The sequence below is a fragment of the Rhinoderma darwinii genome, chromosome 2, assembly GCF_050947455.1.
Source record: "Rhinoderma darwinii isolate aRhiDar2 chromosome 2, aRhiDar2.hap1, whole genome shotgun sequence".
Lineage (NCBI taxonomy): Eukaryota > Metazoa > Chordata > Amphibia > Anura > Rhinodermatidae > Rhinoderma > Rhinoderma darwinii.
In genome coordinates, this window is record NC_134688.1 from 307,385,416 (window position 1) to 307,402,417 (window position 17,002).

The following is a 17,002-nucleotide window of genomic DNA, read 5'->3' on the forward strand; positions in this document are numbered from 1 at the left end:
GGAATCCGTGGTGCGGTTGAATTTTTATTATGTCGTTTAGATTTTGTTTCACAATCGATTAAAAAGGACTATGGATTAAAGCGTTTAATGTCAATGGCCATTCTAAGCTGAATGTCCCTGCTCTCGTCAGATCACAGAAGTTACACAGCTTAAGGCCTCGCTAGTACCAGTTTGGGAGACTGTCTGGGAATCCGTGGTGCGGTTGAATTTTTATTATGTCGTTTAGATTTTGTTTCACAATCGATTAAAAAGGACTATGGATTAAAGCATTTAATGTCAATGGCCATTCTAAGCTGAATGTGCCTGTTCTCGTCAGATCGCAGAAGTTACACAGCTTAAGGCCTCGCTAGTACCAGTGTGGGAGACTGTCTGGGTATCCGTGGTGCGGTTGCCTTTTCATTATGTTGTTTAGATTTTGTTTCACAATAGATTAAATAGGACTATAGATTAAAACAGTTATTGTCAATGGCCATTCTAAGCTGAATGTGCCTGCTCTCGTCAGATTGCAGAAGTTACACAGCTTAGGGCCTCGCTAGTACCAGTGTGGGAGACTGTCTGGGAATCCATGGTGCGGTTGACATTTTATTATATCGTTTAGAATTTGTTTCACAATCGATTAAAAATAATAATAAACTAAAGCTTTAAAAGTTAATGGCTATTCTTAGGTGAAATGTGCCTTTTCTCGTCAAATCACAGATCAATAACACTTTAACACCTCGCTAGTACCAGTGTGGGAGACTTTCTGGGCTTCCGTGGTGCTGTTGACTATTTATTATGTCGTGTAGAATTTCTTTCACAATTGTTTAAAAATAAAAATAGACTAAAGCTTTAAAAGTTAATAGCCATTCTAAGCTTAAATGTGCCTTTTCTCGTCAAATCGCAGATATATAACACTTTAAGGCCTCGCTAGTACGAGTGTGAGAGACTGTCTGGGAATCCGAGGTGCGGTTGAATTTTTATTATGTCGTTTAGATTTTGTTTCACAATCGATTAAAAAGGACTATGGATTAAAGCATTTAATATCAATGGCCATTCTAAGCTGAATGTGCCTACTCTCGTCAGATCGCAGAAGTTACACAGCTTAAGGCCTCACTTGTACCAGTGTGGGAGACTGTCTGGGAATCCGTGGTGCGGTGGACTCTTTATTATGTCGTTTAGATTTTGTTTCACAATCGATTAAAAAGGACTATGGATTAAAGCATTTTAATGTCAATGGCCATTCTAAGCTGAATGTGCCTGCCCTCGTCAGATCGCAGAAGTTACACAGCTTAAGGCCTCGCTAGTACTAGTGTGGGAGACTGTCTGGGAATCCGTGGTGCGGTTGACTTTTTATTATGTCGTTTAGATTTTGTTTCACAATCGATTAAAAAGGACTATGGATTAAAGCATTTAATGTCAATGGCCATTCTAAGCTGAATGTGCCTGCTCTTGTCAGATCGCAGAGGTTACACAGCTTAAGGCCTCGCTAGTACCAGTGTGGGAGACTGTCTGGGAATCCGAGGTGCGGTTGACTTTTTATTATGTCGTTTAGATTTTGTTTCACAATCGATTAAAAAGGACTTTGGATTAAATTATTTAATGTCAATGGCCAATCTAAGCTGAATGTGCCTGCTCTCGTCAGATCGCAGAAGTTACACAGCTTAAGGCCTCGCTAGTACCAGTGTGGGAGACTGTCTGGGAATCCGTGGTGCGTTTCACTTTTTATTATGTAGTTTAGATTTTGTTTCACAATCGATTAAAAAGGACTATGGATTAAAGCATTTAATGTCAATGGCCATGCTAAGCTGAATGTGCCTGCTCTCGTCAGATCGCAGAAGTTACACAGCTTAAGGCCTCGCTAGTACCAGTGTGGGAGACTGTCTGGGAATCCGTGGTGCGGTTGACTTATTATTATGTCGTTTAGATTTTGTTTCACAATAGATTAAATAGGACTATGGATTAAAGCAGTTATTGTCAATGGCCATTCTAAGCTGAATGTGCCTGCTCTCGTCAGATCGCAGAAGTTACACAGCTTAAGGCCTCTCTTGTACCAGTGTGGGAGACTGTCTTGGAATCCGTGGTGCGGTTGACTTTTTATTATGTCGTTTAGATTTTGTTTCACAATCGATTAAAAAGGACTATGGATTAAAGCATTTAATGTCAATGGCCATTCTAAGCTGAATGTGCCTGCTCTCGTCAGATCGCAGAAGTTACACAGCTTAAGGCCTCGCTAGTACCAGTGTGGGAGACTGTCTTGGAATCCATGGTGTGGTTGACTTTTTATTATGTCGTTTAGAATTTGTTTCACAATCGATTAAAAATAATAATAAACTAAAGCTTTAAAAGTTAATGGCTATTCTTAGGTGAAATGTGCCTTTTCTCGTCAAATCGCAGATCAATAACACTTTAACACCTCGCTAGTACCAGTGTGGGAGACTTTCTGGGCTTCCGTGGTGCTGTTGACTTTTTATTATGTCGTTTAGAATTTCTTTCACAATTGTTTAAAAATAAAAATAGACTAAAGCTTTAAAAGTTAATAGCCATTCTAAGCTTAAATGTGCCTTTTCTCGTCAAATCGCAGATATATAACACTTTAAGGCCTCGCTAGTACGAGTGTGGGAGACTGTCTGGGAATCCGAGGTGCGGTTGACTTTTTATTATGTCGTTTAGATTTGTTTCACAATCGATTAAAATGGACTATGGATTAAAGCATTTAATGTCAATGGCCATTCTAAGCTGAATGTGCCTGCTCTTGTCAGATCGCAGAAGTTACACAGTTTAAGTCCTTGCTAGTACCAGTGTGGGAGACTGTCTGGGAATCCGTGGTGCGGTAGACTTTTTATTATGTCATTTAGATTTTGTTTTGAGAATCGATTAAAAAGGATTATGGATTAAAGCATTTAATGTCAATGGCCATTCTAAGCTGAATGTGCCTGCTCTTGTCAGATCGCAGAAGTTACACAGCTTAAGGCCTTGCTAGTACCAGTGTGGGAGACTGTCTGGGAATCCCTGGTGCGGTTGACTTTTTATTATGTCGTTTAGATTTTGTTTCACAATCGATTAAAAAGGACTATGGATTAAAGCATTTAATGTCAATGGCCATTCTAAGCTGAATGTGCCTACTCTCGTCAGATCGCAGAAGTTACACAGCTTAAGGCCTCACTAGTACCAGTGTGGGAGACTGTCTGGGAATCCGTGGTGCGGTGGACTCTTTATTATGTCGTTTAGATTTTGTTTCACAATCGATTAAAAAGGACTATGGATTAAAGCATTTTAATGTCAATGGCCATTCTAAGCTGAATGTGCCTGCCCTCGTCAGATCGCAGAAGTTACACAGCTTAAGGCCTCGCTAGTACTAGTGTGGGAGACTGTCTGGGAATCCGTGGTGCGGTTGACTTTTTATTATGTCGTTTAGATTTTGTTTCACAATCGATTAAAAAGGACTATGGATTAAAGCATTTAATGTCAATGGCCATTCTAAGCTGAATGTGCCTGCTCTCGTCAGATCGCAGAAGTTACACAGCTTAAGGCCTCGCTAGTACTAGTGTGTGAGACTGTCTGGGAATCCGTGGTGAGGTTGACTTTTTATTATGTCGTTTAGATTTTGTTTCACAATAGATTAAATAGGACTATGGATTAAAGCCTTTAACGTCAATGGCCATTCTAAGCTGAATGTGCCTGCTCTCGTCAGATCGCAGAAGTTACACAGCTTAAGGCCTCGCTAGTACCAGTGAGGGAGACTGTCTGGGAATCCGTGGTGAGGTTGACTTTTTATTATGTCGTTTAGATTTTGTTTCACAATAGATTAAATAGGACTATGGATTAAAGCCTTTAACGTCAATGGCCATTCTAAGCTGAATGTGCCTGCTCTCGTCAGATCGCAGAAGTTACACAGCTTAAGGCCTCGCTAGTACTAGTGTGGCAGACTGTCTGGGAATCCGTGGTGCGGTTGAATTTTTATTATGTCGTTTAGATTTTGTTTCACAATCGATTAAAAAGGACTATGGATTAAAGCATTTAATGTCAATGGCCATTCTAAGCTGAATGTGCCTGCTCTCGTCAGATCGCAGAAGTTACACAGCTTAAGGCCTCGCTAGTACTAGTGTGTGAGACTGTCTGGGAATCCGTGGTGAGGTTGACTTTTTATTATGTCGTTTAGATTTTGTTTCACAATAGATTAAATAGGACTATGGATTAAAGCCTTTAACGTCAATGGCCATTCTAAGCTGAATGTGCCTGCTCTCGTCAGAACGCAGAAGTTACACAGCTTAAGGCCTCGCTAGTACCAGTGAGGGAGACTGTCTGGGAATCCGTGGTGCGGTTGAAATTTTATTAGGTCGTTTAGATTTTGTTTCACAATCGATTAAAAAGGACTATGGATTAAAGCATTTAATGTCAATGGCCATTCTAAGCTGAATGTCCCTGCTCTCGTCAGATCGCAGAAGTTACACAGCTTAAGGCCTCGCTAGTACCAGTGTGGGAGACTGTCTGGGAATCCGTGGTGCGGTTGACTATTTATTATGTCGTTTAGATTTTGTTTCACAATCGATTAAAAAGGACTATGTATTAAAGCATTTAATGTCAATGGCCATTCTAAGCTGAATGTGCCTGCTCTCGTCAGATCGCAGAAGTTACACAGCTTAAGGCCTCGCTAGTACTAGTGTGGGAGACTGTCTGGGAATCAGTGGTGAGGTTGACTTTTTATTATGTCGTTTAGATTTTGTTTCACAATAGATTAAATAGGACTATGGATTAAAGCATTTAACGTCAATGGCCATTCTAAGCTGAATGTGCCTGCTCTCGTCAGAACGCAGAAGTTACACAGCTTAAGGCCTCGCTAGTACCAGTGTGGGAGACTGTCTGGGAATCCGTGGTGCGGTTTACTTTTTATGATGTCGTTTAGATTTTGTTTCACAATAGATTAAATAGGACTATGGATTAAAGCATTCAACGTCAATAGCCATTCTAAGCTGAATGTGCCTGCTCTCGTCAGAACGCAGAAATTACACAGCTTAAGGCCTCGCTAGTACCAGTGTGGGAGACTGTCTGGGAATCCGTGGTGCGGTTGAATTTTTATTATGTCGTTTAGATTTTGTTTCACAATCGATTAAAAAGGTCTATGGATTAAAGCATTTAAGGTCAATGGCCATTCTAAGCTGAATGTCTCTGCTCTCGTCAGATCGCAGAAGTTACACAGCTTAAGGCCTCGCTAGTACCAGTGTGGGAGACTGTCTGGGAATCCGTTGTGCGGTTGACTTTTTATTATGTCGTTTAGATTTTGTTTCACAATAGATTAAATAGGACTATGGATTAAAGCATTTAACGTCAATGGCCATTCTAAGCTGAATGTGCCTGCTCTCGTCAGAACGCAGAAGTTACACAGCTTAATGCCTCGCTAGTACCAGTGTGGGAGACTGTCTGGGAATCCGTGGTGCGGTTGAATTTTTATTATGTCGTTTAGATTTTGTTTCACAATCGATTAAAAAGGACTATGGATTAAAGCATTTAATGTCAATGGCCATTCTAAGCTGAATGTCCCTGCTCTCGTCAGATCGCAGAAGTTACACAGCTTAAGGCCTCGCTAGTACCAGTGTGGGAGACTGTCTGGGAATCCGTGGTGCGGTTGACTATTTATTATGTCGTCTAGATTTTGTTTCACAATCGATTAAAAAGGACTATGTATTAAAGCATTTAATGTCAATGGCCATTCTAAGCTGAATGTGCCTGCTCTCGTCAGATCGCAGAAGTTACACAGCTTAAGGCCTCGCTAGTACTAGTGTGGGAGACTGGCTGGGAATCAGTGGTGAGGTTGACTTTTTATTATGTCGTTTAGATTTTGTTTCACAATAGATTAAATAGGACTATGGATTAAAGCATTTAACGTCAATGGCCATTCTAAGCTGAATGTGCCTGCTCTCGTCAGATCGCAGAAGTTACACAGCTTAAGGCCTTGCTAGTACCAGTGTGGGAGACTGTCTGGGAATCCGTGGTGCGGTTGACTTTTTATTATGTCGTTTAGATTTTGTTTCACAATCGATTAAAAAGGACTATGGATTAAAGCATTTAATGTCAATGGCCATTCTAAGCTGAATGTCCCTGCTCTCGTCAGATCGCAGAAGTTACACAGCTTAAGGCCTCGCTAGTACCAGTGTGGGAGACTGTCTGGGAATCCGTGGTGCGGTTGAATTTTTATTATGTTGTTTAGATTTTGTTTCACAATAGATTAAATAGGACTATGGATTAAGGTTTTTTATGTCAATGGCCATTCTAAGCTGGATGTGCCTGCTCTCGTCAGATCGCAGAAGTTACACAGCTTAAGGCCTCGCTAGTACCAGTGTGGGAGACTGTCTGGGAATCCGTGGTGCGGTTGACTTTTTATTATGTCGTTTAGATTTTGTTTCACAATCGATTAAAAAGGACTATGGATTAAAGCATTTAATGTCAATGGCCATTCTAAGCTGAATGTCCCTGCTCTCGTCAGATCGCAGAAGTTACACAGCTTAAGGCCTCGCTAGTACCAGTGTGGGAGACTGTCTGGGAATCCGTGGTGCGGTTGACTTTCTATTATTTTGTTTAGATTTTGTTTCACAATCGATTAAAAAGGACTATGGATTAAAGCATTTAATGTCAATGGCCATTCTAAGCTGAATGTGTCTGCTCTCGTCAGATCGCAGAAGTTACACTGCTTAAGGCCTTGCTAGTACTAGTGTGGGAGACTATATGGGAATCCGTGGTGCGGTTGACTTTTTATTATGTCGTTTAGATTTTGTTTCACAATAGATTAAATAGGACTATGGATTAAAGCATTTAACGTCAATGGCCATTCTAAGCTGAATGTGCCTGCTCTCGTCAGAACGCAGAAGTTACACAGCTTAAGGCCTCGCTAGTACCAGTGTGGGAAGCTATCTGGGAATCCGTGGTGCGGTTGAATTTTTATTATGTCGTTTAGATTTTGTTTCACAATCGATTAAAAAGGACTATGGATTAAAGCATTTAATGTCAATGGCCATTCTAAGCTGAATGTCCCTGCTCTCGTCAGATCGCAGAAGTTACACAGCTTAAGGCCTCGCTAGTACCAGTGTGGGAGACTGTCTGGGAATCCGTGGTGCGGTTGACTTTTTATTATGTTGTTTAGATTTTGTTTCACAATAGATTAAATAGGACTATGGATTAAGGCTTTTAATGTCAATGGCCATTCTAAGCTGAATGTGCCTGCTCTCATCAGATCGCAGAAGTTACACAGCTTTAGGCCTCGCTAGTACCAGTGTGGGAAACTGTCTGGGAATCCGTGGTGCGGTTGAATTTTTATTATGTCGTTTAGATTTTGTTTCACAATCGATTAAAAAGGACTATGGATTAAAGCATTTAATGTCAATGGCCATTCTAAGCTGAATGTCCCTGCTCTCGTCAGATCGCAGAAGTTACACAGCTTAAGGCCTCGCTAGTACCAGTGTGGGAGACTGTCTGGGAATCCGTGGTGCGGTTGACTTTTTATTATGTTGTTTAGATTTTGTTTCACAATAGAGTAAATAGGACTATGGATTAAGGCTTTTAATGTCAATGGCCATTCTAAGCTGAATGTGCCTGCTCTCGTCAGATCGCAGAAGTTACACAGCTTAAGGCCTTGCTAGTACCAGTGTGGGAGACTGTCTGGGAATCCGTGGTGCGGTTGACTTTTTATTATGTTGTTTAGATTTTGATTCACAATAGATTAAATAGGACTATGGATTAAGGCTTTTAATGTCAATGGCCATTCTAAGCTGAATGTGCCTGCTCTCGTCAGATCGCAGAAGTTACACAGCTTAAGGCCTCGCTAGTACCAGTGTGGGAAACTGTCTGGGAATCCGTTGTGCGGTTGACTTTTTATTATGTCGTTTAGATTTTGTTTCACAATCGATTAAAAAGGACTATGGATTAAAGCATTCAATGTCAATGGCCATTCTAAGCTGAATGTCCCTGCTCTCGTCAGATCGCAGAAGTTACACAGCTTAAGGCCTCGCTAGTACCAGTGTGGGAGACTGTCTGGGAATCCGTGGTGCGGTTGACTTTTTATTATGTCGTTTAGATTTTGTTTCACAATAGATTACATAGGACTATGGATTAAAGCATTTAACGTCAATGGCCATTCTAAGCTGAATGTGCCTGCTCTCGTCAGATCGCAGAAGTTACACAGCTTAAGGCCTCGCTAGTACCAGTGTGGGAGACTGTCTGGGAATCCGTGGTGCGGTTGACTTTTTATTATGTTGTTTAGATTTTGTTTCACAATAGATTAAATAGGACTATGGATTAAGGCTTTTAATGTCAATGGCCATTCTAAGCTGAATGTGCCTGCTCTCGTCAGATCGCAGAAGTTACACAGCTTAAGGCCTCGCTAGTACCAGTGTGGGAAACTGTCTGGGAATCCGTTGTGCGGTTGACTTTTTATTATGTCGTTTAGATTTTGTTTCACAATCGATTAAAAAGGACTATGGATTAAAGCATTCAATGTCAATGGCCATTCTAAGCTGAATGTCCCTGCTCTCGTCAGATCGCAGAAGTTACACAGCTTAAGGCCTTGCTAGTACCAGTGTGGGAGACTGTCTGGGAATCCGTGGTGCGGTTGACTTTTTATTATGTCGTTTAGATTTTGTTTCACAATAGATTACATAGGACTATGGATTAAAGCATTTAACGTCAATGGCCATTCTAAGCTGAATGTGCCTGCTCTCGTCAGATCGCAGAAGTTACACAGCTTAAGGCCTCGCTAGTACCAGTGTGGGAGACTGTCTGGGAATCCGTGGTGCAGTTGAATTTTTATTATGTCATTTAGATTTTGTTTCACAATCGATTAAAAAGGACTATGGATTAAAGCATTTAATGTCAATGGCCATTCTAAGCTGAATGTCCCTGCTCTCGTCAGATCGCAGAAGTTACACAGCTTAAGGCCTCGCTAGTACCAGTGTGGGAGACTGACTGGGAATCCGTGGTGCGGTTGACTTTTTATTATGTCGTTTAGATTTTGTTTCACAATCGATTAAAAAGGACTATGGATTAAAGCGTTTAATGTCAATGGCTATTCTAAGCTGAATGTCTCTGCTCTCGTCAGATCGCAGAAGTTACACAGCTTAAGGCCTCGCTAGTACCAGTGTGGGAGACTGTCTGGGAATCCGTTGTGCGGTTGACTTTTTATTATGTTGTTTAGATTTTGTTTCACAATAGATTAAATAGGACTATGGATTAAGGCTTTTAATGTCAATGGCCATTCTAAGCTGAATGTGCCTGCTCTCGTCAGATTGCAGAAGTTACACAGCTTAAGGCCTCGCTAGTACCAGTGTGGGAGACTGTCTGGGAATCCGTGGTGCGGTTGACTTTTTATTATGTCGTTTAGATTTTGTTTCACAATAGATTAAATAGGACTATGGATTAAAGCATTTAATGTCAATGGCCATTCTAAGCTGAATGTGCCTGCTCTCGTCAGATCGCAGAAGTTACACAGCTTAAGGCCTCGCTAGTACCAGTGTGGGAGACTGTCTGGGAATCCGTGGTGCGGTTAACTTTTTATTATGTCGTTTAGATTTTGTTTCACAATCGATTAAAAAGGACTATGGATTAAAGCATTTAATGTCAATGGCCATTCTAAGCTGAATGTCCCTGCTCTCGTCAGATCGCAGAAGTTACACAGCTTAAGGCCTCGCTAGTACCAGTGTGGGAGACTGTCTGGGAATCCGTGGTGCGGTTGACTTTTTATTATGTCGTTTAGATTTTGTTTCACAATCGATTAAAAAGGACTATGGATTAAAGCATTTAAAGTCAATGGCCATTCTAAGCTGAATGTGCCTGCTCTCGTCAGATCGCAGAAGTTACACAGCTTAAGGCCTCTCTAGTACCAGTGTGGGAGACTGTCTGGGAATCCGTGGTGCGGTTGACTTTTTATTATGTCGTTTAGATTTTGTTTCACAATCGATTATAAAGGACTATGGATTAAAGCATTTAATGTCAATGGCCATTCTAAGCTGAATGTCTCTGCTCTCGTCAGATCGCAGAAGTTACACAGCTTAAGGCCTCGCTAGTACCAGTGTGGGAGACTGTCTGGGAATCCGTGGTGCGGTTGAATTTTTATTATGTCGTTTAGATTTTGTTTCACAATCGATTAAAAAGGACTATGGATTTAAGCATTTAATGTCAATGGCCATTCTAAGCTGAATGTCCCTGCTCTCGTCAGATCGCAGAAGTTACACAGCTTAAGGCCTCGCTAGTACCAGTGTGGGAGACTGTCTGGGAATCCGTGGTGCGGTTGAATTTTTATTATGTTGTTTAGATTTTGTTTCACAATAGATTAAATAGGACTATGGATTAAGGCTTTTAATGTCAATGGCCATTCTAAGCTGAATGTGCCTGCTCTCGTCAGATCGCAGAAGTTACACAGCCTAAGGCCTCGCTAGTACCAGTGTGGGAGACTGTCTGGGAATCCGTGGTGCAGTTGACTTTTTATTATGTCGTTTAGATTTTGTTTCACAATCGATTAAAAAGGACTATGGATTAAAGCATTTAATGTCAATGGCCATTCTAAGCTGAATGTCCCTGCTCTCGTCAGATCGCAGAAATTACACAGCTTAAGGCCTCGCTAGTACCAGTGTGGGAGACTGTCTGGGAATCCGTGGTGCGGTTGACTTTTTATTATGTCATTTAGATTTTGTTTCACAATCGATTAAAAAGGACTATGGATTAAAGCATTTAACGTCAGTGGCCATTCTAAGCTGAATGTGCCTGCTCTCGTCAGATCGCAGAAGTTACACAGCTTAAGGCCTCGCTAGTACTAGTGTGGGAGACTGTCTGGAAATCCGTGGTGAGGTTGACTTTTTATTATGTCGTTTAGATTTTGTTTCACAATCGATTAAAAAGGACTATGGATTAAAACATTTAATGTCAATGGCCATTCTAAGCTGAATGTGCCTGCTCTCGTCAGATCGCAGAAGTTACACAGCTTAAGGCCTCGCTAGTACTAGTGTGGCAGACTGTCTGGGAATCCGTGGTGCGGTTGAATTTTTATTATGTCGTTTAGATTTTGTTTCACAATCGATTAAAAAGGACTATGGATTAAAGCATTTAATGTCAATGGCCATTCTAAGCTGAATGTGCCTGCTCTCGTCAGATCGCAGAAGTTACACAGCTTAAGGCCTCGCTAGTACTAGTGTGTGAGACTGTCTGGGAATCCGTGGTGAGGTTGACTTTTTATTATGTCGTTTAGATTTTGTTTCACAATAGATTAAATAGGACTATGGATTAAAGCATTTAACGTCAATGGCCATTCTAAGCTGAATGTGCCTGCTCTCGTCAGAACGCAGAAGTTACACAGCTTAATGCCTCGCTAGTACCAGTGTGGGAGACTGTCTGGGAATCCGTGGTGCGGTTGAATTTTTATTATGTCGTTTAGATTTTTTTTCACAATCGATTAAAAAGGACTATGGATTAAAGCATTTAATGTCAATGGCCATTCTAAGCTGAATGTCCCTGCTCTCGTCAGATCGCAGAAGTTACACAGCTTAAGGCCTCGCTAGTACCAGTGTGGGAGACTGTCTGGGAATCCGTGGTGCGGTTGACTATTTATTATGTCGTTTAGATTTTGTATCACAATCGATTAAAAAGGACTATGTATTAAAGCATTTAATGTCAATGGCCATTCTAAGCTGAATGTGCCTGCTCCCGTCAGATCGCAGAAGTTACATAGCTTAAGGCCTCGCTAGTACTAGTGTGGGAGACTGTCTGGGAATCAGTGGTGAGGTTGACTTTTTAATATGTCGTTTAGATTTTGTTTCACAATAGATTAAATAGGACTATGGATTAAAGCATTTAACGTCAATGGCCATTCTAAGCTGAATGTGCCTGCTCTTGTCAGAACGCAGAAGTTACACAGCTTAAGGCCTCGCTAGTACCAGTGTGGGAGACTGTCTGGGAATCCGTGGTGCGGTTTACTTTTTATGATGTCGTTTAGATTTTGTTTCACAATAGATTAAATAGGACTATGGATTAAAGCATTCAACGTCAATAGCCATTCTAAGCTGAATGTGCCTGCTCTCGTCATAACGCAGAAATTACACAGCTTAAGGCCTTGCTAGTACCAGTGTGGGAGACTGTCTGGGAATCCGTGGTGCGGTTGAATTTTTATTATGTCGTTTAGATTTTGTTTCACAATCGATTAAAAAGGTCTATGGATTAAAGCGTTTAAGGTCAATGGCCATTCTAAGCTGAATGTGCCTGCTCTCGTCAGATCGCAGAAGTTACACAGCTTAAGGCCTCGCTAGTACCAGTGTGGGAAACTGTCTGGGAATCCGTTGTGCGGTTGACTTTTTATTATGTCGTTTAGATTTTGTTTCACAATCGATTAAAAAGGACTATGGATTAAAGCATTCAATGTCATTGGCCATTCTAAGCTGAATGTCCCTGCTCTCGTCAGATCGCAGAAGTTACACAGCTTAAGGCCTCGCTAGTACCAGTGTGGGAGACTGTCTGGGAATCCGTGGTGCGGTTGACTTTTTATTATGTCGTTTAGATTTTGTTTCACAATCGATTAAAAAGGACTATGGATTAAAGCATTTAATGTCAATGGCCATTCTAAGCTGAATGTCCCTGCTCTCGTCAGATCGCAGAAGTTACACAGCTTAAGGCCTCGCTAGTACCAGTGTGGGAGACTGTCTGGGAATCCGTGGTGCGGTTGACTTTTTATTATGTCGTTTAGATTTTGTTTCACAATCGATTAAAAAGGACTATGGATTAAAGCATTTAATGTCAATGGCCATTCTAAGCTGAATGTGCCTGCTCTCATCAGATCGCAGAAGTTACACAGCTTAAGGCCTCGCTAGTACCAGTGTGGGAGACTGTCTGGGAATCAGTGGTGCGGTTGACTTTTTATTATGTTGTTTAGATTTTGTTTCACAATAGATTAAATAGGACTATGGATTAAGGCTTTTAATGTCAATGGCCATTCTAAGCTGAATGTGCCTGCTCTCGTCAGATTGCAGAAGTTACACAGCTTAAGGCCTCGCTAGTACCAGTGTGGGAGACTGTCTGGGAATCCGTGGTGCGGTTGACTTTTTATTATGTCGTTTAGATTTTGTTTCACAATAGATTAAATAGGACTATGGATTAAAGCATTTAACGTCAGTGGCCATTCTAAGCTGAATGTGCCTGCTCTCGTCAGATCGCAGAAGTTACACAGCTTAAGGCCTCGCTAGTACCAGTGTGGGAGACTGTCTGGGAATCCGTGGTGCGGTTGACTTTTTATTATGTCGTTTAGATTTTGTTTCACAATAGATTAAATAGGACTATGGATTAAAGCATTTAACGTCAATGGCCATTCTAAGCTGAATGTCCCTGCTCTCGTCAGATCGCAGAAGTTACACAGCTTAAGGCCTCGCTAGTACCAGTGTGGGAGACTGTCTGGGAATCCGTGGTGCGGTTGAATTTTTATTATGTTGTTTAGATTTTGTTTCACAATAGATTAAATAGGACTATGGATTAAGGCTTTTAATGTCAATGGCCATTCTAAGCTGAATGTGCCTGCTCTCGTCACATCGCAGAAGTTACACAGCTTAAGGCCTCGCTAGTACCAGTGTGGGAGACAGTCTGGGAATCCGTGGTGCAGTTGATTTTTTATTATGTCGTTTAGATATTGTTTCACAATCGATTAAAAAGGACTATGGATTAAAGCATTTAATGTCAATGGCCATTCTAAGCTGAATGTCCCTGCTCTCGTCAGATCGCAGAAGTTACACAGCTTAAGGCCTCGCTAGTACCAGTGTGGGAGACTGTCTGGGAATCCGTGGTGCGGTTGACTTTTTATTATGTCGTTTAGATTTTGTTTCACAATAGATTACATAGGACTATGGATTAAAGCATTTAACGTCAATGGCCATTCTAAGCTGAATGTGCCTGCTCTCGTCAGATCGCAGAAGTTACACAGCTTAAGGCCTCGCTAGTACCAGTGTGGGAGACTGTCTGGGAATCCGTGGTGCGGTTGAATTTTTATTATGTCATTTAGATTTTGTTTCACAATCGATTAAAAAGGACTATGGATTAAAGCATTTAATGTCAATGGCCATTCTAAGCTGAATGTCCCTGCTCTCGTCAGATCGCAGAAGTTACACAGCTTAAGGCCTCGCTAGTACCAGTGTGGGAGACTGACTGGGAATCCGTGGTGCGGTTGACTTTTTATTATGTCGTTTAGATTTTGTTTCACAATCGATTAAAAAGGACTATGGATTAAAGCGTTTAATGTCAATGGCCATTCTAAGCTGAATGTCTCTGCTCTCGTCAGATCGCAGAAGTTACACAGCTTAAGGCCTCGCTAGTACCAGTGTGGGAGACTGTCTTGGAATCCGTTGTGCGGTTGACTTTTTATTATGTTGTTTAGATTTTGTTTCACAATAGATTAAATAGGACTATGGATTAAGGCTTTTAATGTCAATGGCCATTCTAAGCTGAATGTGCCTGCTCTCGTCAGATTGCAGAAGTTACACAGCTTAAGGCCTCGCTAGTACCAGTGTGGGAGACTGTCTGGGAATCCGTGGTGCGGTTGACTTTTTATTATGTCGTTTAGATTTTGTTTCACAATAGATTAAATAGGACTATGGATTAAAGCATTTAACGTCAATGGCCATTCTAAGCTGAATGTGCCTGCTCTCGTCAGATCGCAGAAGTTACACAGCTTAAGGCCTCGCTAGTACCAGTGTGGGAGACTGTCTGGGAATCCGTGGTGCGGTTAACTTTTTATTATGTCGTTTAGATTTTGTTTCACAATCGATTAAAAAGGACTATGGATTAAAGCATTTAATGTCAATGGCCATTCTAAGCTGAATGTCCCTGCTCTCGTCAGATCGCAGAAGTTACACAGCTTAAGGCCTCGCTAGTACCAGTGTGGGAGACTGTCTGGGAATCCGTGGTGCGGTTGACTTTTTATTATGTCGTTTAGATTTTGTTTCACAATCGATTAAAAAGGACTATGGATTAAAGCATTTAAAGTCAATGGCCATTCTAAGCTGAATGTGCCTGCTCTCGTCAGATCGCAGAAGTTACACAGCTTAAGGCCTCTCTAGTACCAGTGTGGGAGACTGTCTGGGAATCCGTGGTGCGGTTGACTTTTTATTATGTCGTTTAGATTTTGTTTCACAATCGATTATAAAGGACTATGGATTAAAGCATTTAATGTCAATGGCCATTCTAAGCTGAATGTCTCTGCTCTCGTCAGATCGCAGAAGTTACACAGCTTAAGGCCTCGCTAGTACCAGTGTGGGAGACTGTCTGGGAATCCGTGGTGCGGTTGAATTTTTATTATGTCGTTTAGATTTTGTTTCACAATCGATTAAAAAGGACTATGGATTTAAGCATTTAATGTCAATGGCCATTCTAAGCTGAATGTCCCTGCTCTCGTCAGATCGCAGAAGTTACACAGCTTAAGGCCTCGCTAGTACCAGTGTGGGAGACTGTCTGGGAATCCGTGGTGCGGTTGAATTTTTATTATGTTGTTTAGATTTTGTTTCACAATAGATTAAATAGGACTATGGATTAAGGCTTTTAATGTCAATGGCCATTCTAAGCTGAATGTGCCTGCTCTCGTCAGATCGCAGAAGTTACACAGCCTAAGGCCTCGCTAGTACCAGTGTGGGAGACTGTCTGGGAATCCGTGGTGCAGTTGACTTTTTATTATGTCGTTTAGATTTTGTTTCACAATCGATTAAAAAGGACTATGGATTAAAGCATTTAATGTCAATGGCCATTCTAAGCTGAATGTCCCTGCTCTCGTCAGATCGCAGAAATTACACAGCTTAAGGCCTCGCTAGTACCAGTGTGGGAGACTGTCTGGGAATCCGTGGTGCGGTTGACTTTTTATTATGTCATTTAGATTTTGTTTCACAATCGATTAAAAAGGACTATGGATTAAAGCATTTAACGTCAGTGGCCATTCTAAGCTGAATGTGCCTGCTCTCGTCAGATCGCAGAAGTTACACAGCTTAAGGCCTCGCTAGTACTAGTGTGGGAGACTGTCTGGAAATCCGTGGTGAGGTTGACTTTTTATTATGTCGTTTAGATTTTGTTTCACAATCGATTAAAAAGGACTATGGATTAAAACATTTAATGTCAATGGCCATTCTAAGCTGAATGTGCCTGCTCTCGTCAGATCGCAGAAGTTACACAGCTTAAGGCCTCGCTAGTACTAGTGTGGCAGACTGTCTGGGAATCCGTGGTGCGGTTGAATTTTTATTATGTCGTTTAGATTTTGTTTCACAATCGATTAAAAAGGACTATGGATTAAAGCATTTAATGTCAATGGCCATTCTAAGCTGAATGTGCCTGCTCTCGTCAGATCGCAGAAGTTACACAGCTTAAGGCCTCGCTAGTACTAGTGTGTGAGACTGTCTGGGAATCCGTGGTGAGGTTGACTTTTTATTATGTCGTTTAGATTTTGTTTCACAATAGATTAAATAGGACTATGGATTAAAGCATTTAACGTCAATGGCCATTCTAAGCTGAATGTGCCTGCTCTCGTCAGAACGCAGAAGTTACACAGCTTAATGCCTCGCTAGTACCAGTGTGGGAGACTGTCTGGGAATCCGTGGTGCGGTTGAATTTTTATTATGTCGTTTAGATTTTTTTTCACAATCGATTAAAAAGGACTATGGATTAAAGCATTTAATGTCAATGGCCATTCTAAGCTGAATGTCCCTGCTCTCGTCAGATCGCAGAAGTTACACAGCTTAAGGCCTCGCTAGTACCAGTGTGGGAGACTGTCTGGGAATCCGTGGTGCGGTTGACTATTTATTATGTCGTTTAGATTTTGTTTCACAATCGATTAAAAAGGACTATGTATTAAAGCATTTAATGTCAATGGCCATTCTAAGCTGAATGTGCCTGCTCTCGTCAGATCGCAGAAGTTACACAGCTTAAGGCCTCGCTAGTACTAGTGTGGGAGACTGTCTGGGAATCAGTGGTGAGGTTGACTTTTTAATATGTCGTTTAGATTTTGTTTCACAATAGATTAAATAGGACT

General features: G+C 41.4%; 82 pseudogenes; all 82 read left to right on the top strand.

The window, feature by feature from the left end:
• The first annotated feature begins 89 nt into the window (after positions 1-89).
• On the top strand, positions 90-208 carry LOC142746847 (5S ribosomal RNA; annotated as a pseudogene).
• A 67-nt stretch (positions 209-275) lies between these two features.
• LOC142746543 (5S ribosomal RNA) lies at positions 276-394 on the top strand (annotated as a pseudogene).
• A 67-nt stretch (positions 395-461) lies between these two features.
• On the top strand, positions 462-580 carry LOC142746875 (5S ribosomal RNA; annotated as a pseudogene).
• A 628-nt stretch (positions 581-1,208) lies between these two features.
• On the top strand, positions 1,209-1,327 carry LOC142744605 (5S ribosomal RNA; annotated as a pseudogene).
• Positions 1,328-1,394: 67 nt separating this feature from the next.
• On the top strand, positions 1,395-1,513 carry LOC142746298 (5S ribosomal RNA; annotated as a pseudogene).
• Positions 1,514-1,580: 67 nt separating this feature from the next.
• Positions 1,581-1,699, top strand: LOC142747000 (5S ribosomal RNA; annotated as a pseudogene).
• A 67-nt stretch (positions 1,700-1,766) lies between these two features.
• On the top strand, positions 1,767-1,885 carry LOC142744894 (5S ribosomal RNA; annotated as a pseudogene).
• A 67-nt stretch (positions 1,886-1,952) lies between these two features.
• Positions 1,953-2,071, top strand: LOC142746355 (5S ribosomal RNA; annotated as a pseudogene).
• A 67-nt stretch (positions 2,072-2,138) lies between these two features.
• On the top strand, positions 2,139-2,257 carry LOC142746737 (5S ribosomal RNA; annotated as a pseudogene).
• A 627-nt stretch (positions 2,258-2,884) lies between these two features.
• LOC142746128 (5S ribosomal RNA) lies at positions 2,885-3,003 on the top strand (annotated as a pseudogene).
• Positions 3,004-3,070: 67 nt separating this feature from the next.
• Positions 3,071-3,189, top strand: LOC142746680 (5S ribosomal RNA; annotated as a pseudogene).
• Positions 3,190-3,257: 68 nt separating this feature from the next.
• LOC142744606 (5S ribosomal RNA) lies at positions 3,258-3,376 on the top strand (annotated as a pseudogene).
• A 67-nt stretch (positions 3,377-3,443) lies between these two features.
• On the top strand, positions 3,444-3,562 carry LOC142746861 (5S ribosomal RNA; annotated as a pseudogene).
• A 67-nt stretch (positions 3,563-3,629) lies between these two features.
• LOC142746263 (5S ribosomal RNA) lies at positions 3,630-3,748 on the top strand (annotated as a pseudogene).
• A 67-nt stretch (positions 3,749-3,815) lies between these two features.
• LOC142745990 (5S ribosomal RNA) lies at positions 3,816-3,934 on the top strand (annotated as a pseudogene).
• Positions 3,935-4,001: 67 nt separating this feature from the next.
• LOC142746862 (5S ribosomal RNA) lies at positions 4,002-4,120 on the top strand (annotated as a pseudogene).
• Positions 4,121-4,187: 67 nt separating this feature from the next.
• Positions 4,188-4,306, top strand: LOC142745781 (5S ribosomal RNA; annotated as a pseudogene).
• Positions 4,307-4,373: 67 nt separating this feature from the next.
• LOC142743927 (5S ribosomal RNA) lies at positions 4,374-4,492 on the top strand (annotated as a pseudogene).
• Positions 4,493-4,559: 67 nt separating this feature from the next.
• LOC142745899 (5S ribosomal RNA) lies at positions 4,560-4,678 on the top strand (annotated as a pseudogene).
• Positions 4,679-4,745: 67 nt separating this feature from the next.
• LOC142744191 (5S ribosomal RNA) lies at positions 4,746-4,864 on the top strand (annotated as a pseudogene).
• A 67-nt stretch (positions 4,865-4,931) lies between these two features.
• LOC142744351 (5S ribosomal RNA) lies at positions 4,932-5,050 on the top strand (annotated as a pseudogene).
• A 67-nt stretch (positions 5,051-5,117) lies between these two features.
• On the top strand, positions 5,118-5,236 carry LOC142746773 (5S ribosomal RNA; annotated as a pseudogene).
• A 67-nt stretch (positions 5,237-5,303) lies between these two features.
• Positions 5,304-5,422, top strand: LOC142746377 (5S ribosomal RNA; annotated as a pseudogene).
• Positions 5,423-5,489: 67 nt separating this feature from the next.
• LOC142743928 (5S ribosomal RNA) lies at positions 5,490-5,608 on the top strand (annotated as a pseudogene).
• Positions 5,609-5,675: 67 nt separating this feature from the next.
• LOC142746433 (5S ribosomal RNA) lies at positions 5,676-5,794 on the top strand (annotated as a pseudogene).
• A 67-nt stretch (positions 5,795-5,861) lies between these two features.
• LOC142744200 (5S ribosomal RNA) lies at positions 5,862-5,980 on the top strand (annotated as a pseudogene).
• A 67-nt stretch (positions 5,981-6,047) lies between these two features.
• On the top strand, positions 6,048-6,166 carry LOC142745313 (5S ribosomal RNA; annotated as a pseudogene).
• A 67-nt stretch (positions 6,167-6,233) lies between these two features.
• On the top strand, positions 6,234-6,352 carry LOC142747378 (5S ribosomal RNA; annotated as a pseudogene).
• A 67-nt stretch (positions 6,353-6,419) lies between these two features.
• On the top strand, positions 6,420-6,538 carry LOC142743930 (5S ribosomal RNA; annotated as a pseudogene).
• Positions 6,539-6,605: 67 nt separating this feature from the next.
• On the top strand, positions 6,606-6,724 carry LOC142746428 (5S ribosomal RNA; annotated as a pseudogene).
• A 67-nt stretch (positions 6,725-6,791) lies between these two features.
• Positions 6,792-6,910, top strand: LOC142745927 (5S ribosomal RNA; annotated as a pseudogene).
• A 67-nt stretch (positions 6,911-6,977) lies between these two features.
• LOC142743931 (5S ribosomal RNA) lies at positions 6,978-7,096 on the top strand (annotated as a pseudogene).
• Positions 7,097-7,163: 67 nt separating this feature from the next.
• Positions 7,164-7,282, top strand: LOC142745058 (5S ribosomal RNA; annotated as a pseudogene).
• A 67-nt stretch (positions 7,283-7,349) lies between these two features.
• Positions 7,350-7,468, top strand: LOC142743932 (5S ribosomal RNA; annotated as a pseudogene).
• A 67-nt stretch (positions 7,469-7,535) lies between these two features.
• Positions 7,536-7,654, top strand: LOC142744201 (5S ribosomal RNA; annotated as a pseudogene).
• A 67-nt stretch (positions 7,655-7,721) lies between these two features.
• LOC142746031 (5S ribosomal RNA) lies at positions 7,722-7,840 on the top strand (annotated as a pseudogene).
• Positions 7,841-7,907: 67 nt separating this feature from the next.
• On the top strand, positions 7,908-8,026 carry LOC142743933 (5S ribosomal RNA; annotated as a pseudogene).
• A 67-nt stretch (positions 8,027-8,093) lies between these two features.
• LOC142745807 (5S ribosomal RNA) lies at positions 8,094-8,212 on the top strand (annotated as a pseudogene).
• A 67-nt stretch (positions 8,213-8,279) lies between these two features.
• Positions 8,280-8,398, top strand: LOC142746032 (5S ribosomal RNA; annotated as a pseudogene).
• Positions 8,399-8,465: 67 nt separating this feature from the next.
• Positions 8,466-8,584, top strand: LOC142744610 (5S ribosomal RNA; annotated as a pseudogene).
• Positions 8,585-8,651: 67 nt separating this feature from the next.
• LOC142744951 (5S ribosomal RNA) lies at positions 8,652-8,770 on the top strand (annotated as a pseudogene).
• A 67-nt stretch (positions 8,771-8,837) lies between these two features.
• On the top strand, positions 8,838-8,956 carry LOC142744356 (5S ribosomal RNA; annotated as a pseudogene).
• Positions 8,957-9,023: 67 nt separating this feature from the next.
• On the top strand, positions 9,024-9,142 carry LOC142747206 (5S ribosomal RNA; annotated as a pseudogene).
• Positions 9,143-9,209: 67 nt separating this feature from the next.
• LOC142744751 (5S ribosomal RNA) lies at positions 9,210-9,328 on the top strand (annotated as a pseudogene).
• Positions 9,329-9,395: 67 nt separating this feature from the next.
• LOC142744722 (5S ribosomal RNA) lies at positions 9,396-9,514 on the top strand (annotated as a pseudogene).
• A 67-nt stretch (positions 9,515-9,581) lies between these two features.
• On the top strand, positions 9,582-9,700 carry LOC142743934 (5S ribosomal RNA; annotated as a pseudogene).
• Positions 9,701-9,767: 67 nt separating this feature from the next.
• On the top strand, positions 9,768-9,886 carry LOC142744367 (5S ribosomal RNA; annotated as a pseudogene).
• A 67-nt stretch (positions 9,887-9,953) lies between these two features.
• On the top strand, positions 9,954-10,072 carry LOC142746449 (5S ribosomal RNA; annotated as a pseudogene).
• Positions 10,073-10,139: 67 nt separating this feature from the next.
• LOC142745314 (5S ribosomal RNA) lies at positions 10,140-10,258 on the top strand (annotated as a pseudogene).
• A 67-nt stretch (positions 10,259-10,325) lies between these two features.
• Positions 10,326-10,444, top strand: LOC142744940 (5S ribosomal RNA; annotated as a pseudogene).
• A 67-nt stretch (positions 10,445-10,511) lies between these two features.
• Positions 10,512-10,630, top strand: LOC142743839 (5S ribosomal RNA; annotated as a pseudogene).
• A 67-nt stretch (positions 10,631-10,697) lies between these two features.
• LOC142746791 (5S ribosomal RNA) lies at positions 10,698-10,816 on the top strand (annotated as a pseudogene).
• Positions 10,817-10,883: 67 nt separating this feature from the next.
• LOC142745991 (5S ribosomal RNA) lies at positions 10,884-11,002 on the top strand (annotated as a pseudogene).
• Positions 11,003-11,069: 67 nt separating this feature from the next.
• LOC142746863 (5S ribosomal RNA) lies at positions 11,070-11,188 on the top strand (annotated as a pseudogene).
• Positions 11,189-11,255: 67 nt separating this feature from the next.
• On the top strand, positions 11,256-11,374 carry LOC142746378 (5S ribosomal RNA; annotated as a pseudogene).
• Positions 11,375-11,441: 67 nt separating this feature from the next.
• LOC142743935 (5S ribosomal RNA) lies at positions 11,442-11,560 on the top strand (annotated as a pseudogene).
• A 67-nt stretch (positions 11,561-11,627) lies between these two features.
• LOC142746212 (5S ribosomal RNA) lies at positions 11,628-11,746 on the top strand (annotated as a pseudogene).
• Positions 11,747-11,813: 67 nt separating this feature from the next.
• On the top strand, positions 11,814-11,932 carry LOC142745738 (5S ribosomal RNA; annotated as a pseudogene).
• Positions 11,933-12,185: 253 nt separating this feature from the next.
• On the top strand, positions 12,186-12,304 carry LOC142746033 (5S ribosomal RNA; annotated as a pseudogene).
• A 67-nt stretch (positions 12,305-12,371) lies between these two features.
• On the top strand, positions 12,372-12,490 carry LOC142745169 (5S ribosomal RNA; annotated as a pseudogene).
• A 67-nt stretch (positions 12,491-12,557) lies between these two features.
• On the top strand, positions 12,558-12,676 carry LOC142743937 (5S ribosomal RNA; annotated as a pseudogene).
• A 67-nt stretch (positions 12,677-12,743) lies between these two features.
• LOC142744109 (5S ribosomal RNA) lies at positions 12,744-12,862 on the top strand (annotated as a pseudogene).
• A 67-nt stretch (positions 12,863-12,929) lies between these two features.
• Positions 12,930-13,048, top strand: LOC142744753 (5S ribosomal RNA; annotated as a pseudogene).
• A 67-nt stretch (positions 13,049-13,115) lies between these two features.
• Positions 13,116-13,234, top strand: LOC142744180 (5S ribosomal RNA; annotated as a pseudogene).
• A 67-nt stretch (positions 13,235-13,301) lies between these two features.
• Positions 13,302-13,420, top strand: LOC142745315 (5S ribosomal RNA; annotated as a pseudogene).
• A 253-nt stretch (positions 13,421-13,673) lies between these two features.
• LOC142743938 (5S ribosomal RNA) lies at positions 13,674-13,792 on the top strand (annotated as a pseudogene).
• Positions 13,793-13,859: 67 nt separating this feature from the next.
• Positions 13,860-13,978, top strand: LOC142744791 (5S ribosomal RNA; annotated as a pseudogene).
• Positions 13,979-14,045: 67 nt separating this feature from the next.
• LOC142744357 (5S ribosomal RNA) lies at positions 14,046-14,164 on the top strand (annotated as a pseudogene).
• A 253-nt stretch (positions 14,165-14,417) lies between these two features.
• LOC142744754 (5S ribosomal RNA) lies at positions 14,418-14,536 on the top strand (annotated as a pseudogene).
• Positions 14,537-14,603: 67 nt separating this feature from the next.
• Positions 14,604-14,722, top strand: LOC142744723 (5S ribosomal RNA; annotated as a pseudogene).
• Positions 14,723-14,789: 67 nt separating this feature from the next.
• Positions 14,790-14,908, top strand: LOC142743939 (5S ribosomal RNA; annotated as a pseudogene).
• A 67-nt stretch (positions 14,909-14,975) lies between these two features.
• LOC142744368 (5S ribosomal RNA) lies at positions 14,976-15,094 on the top strand (annotated as a pseudogene).
• Positions 15,095-15,161: 67 nt separating this feature from the next.
• LOC142746450 (5S ribosomal RNA) lies at positions 15,162-15,280 on the top strand (annotated as a pseudogene).
• A 67-nt stretch (positions 15,281-15,347) lies between these two features.
• Positions 15,348-15,466, top strand: LOC142745318 (5S ribosomal RNA; annotated as a pseudogene).
• Positions 15,467-15,533: 67 nt separating this feature from the next.
• On the top strand, positions 15,534-15,652 carry LOC142744941 (5S ribosomal RNA; annotated as a pseudogene).
• Positions 15,653-15,719: 67 nt separating this feature from the next.
• On the top strand, positions 15,720-15,838 carry LOC142743840 (5S ribosomal RNA; annotated as a pseudogene).
• Positions 15,839-15,905: 67 nt separating this feature from the next.
• LOC142746792 (5S ribosomal RNA) lies at positions 15,906-16,024 on the top strand (annotated as a pseudogene).
• A 67-nt stretch (positions 16,025-16,091) lies between these two features.
• On the top strand, positions 16,092-16,210 carry LOC142745992 (5S ribosomal RNA; annotated as a pseudogene).
• Positions 16,211-16,277: 67 nt separating this feature from the next.
• On the top strand, positions 16,278-16,396 carry LOC142746864 (5S ribosomal RNA; annotated as a pseudogene).
• Positions 16,397-16,463: 67 nt separating this feature from the next.
• LOC142746379 (5S ribosomal RNA) lies at positions 16,464-16,582 on the top strand (annotated as a pseudogene).
• A 67-nt stretch (positions 16,583-16,649) lies between these two features.
• On the top strand, positions 16,650-16,768 carry LOC142743940 (5S ribosomal RNA; annotated as a pseudogene).
• A 67-nt stretch (positions 16,769-16,835) lies between these two features.
• On the top strand, positions 16,836-16,954 carry LOC142745900 (5S ribosomal RNA; annotated as a pseudogene).
• Positions 16,955-17,002: the final 48 nt, after the last annotated feature.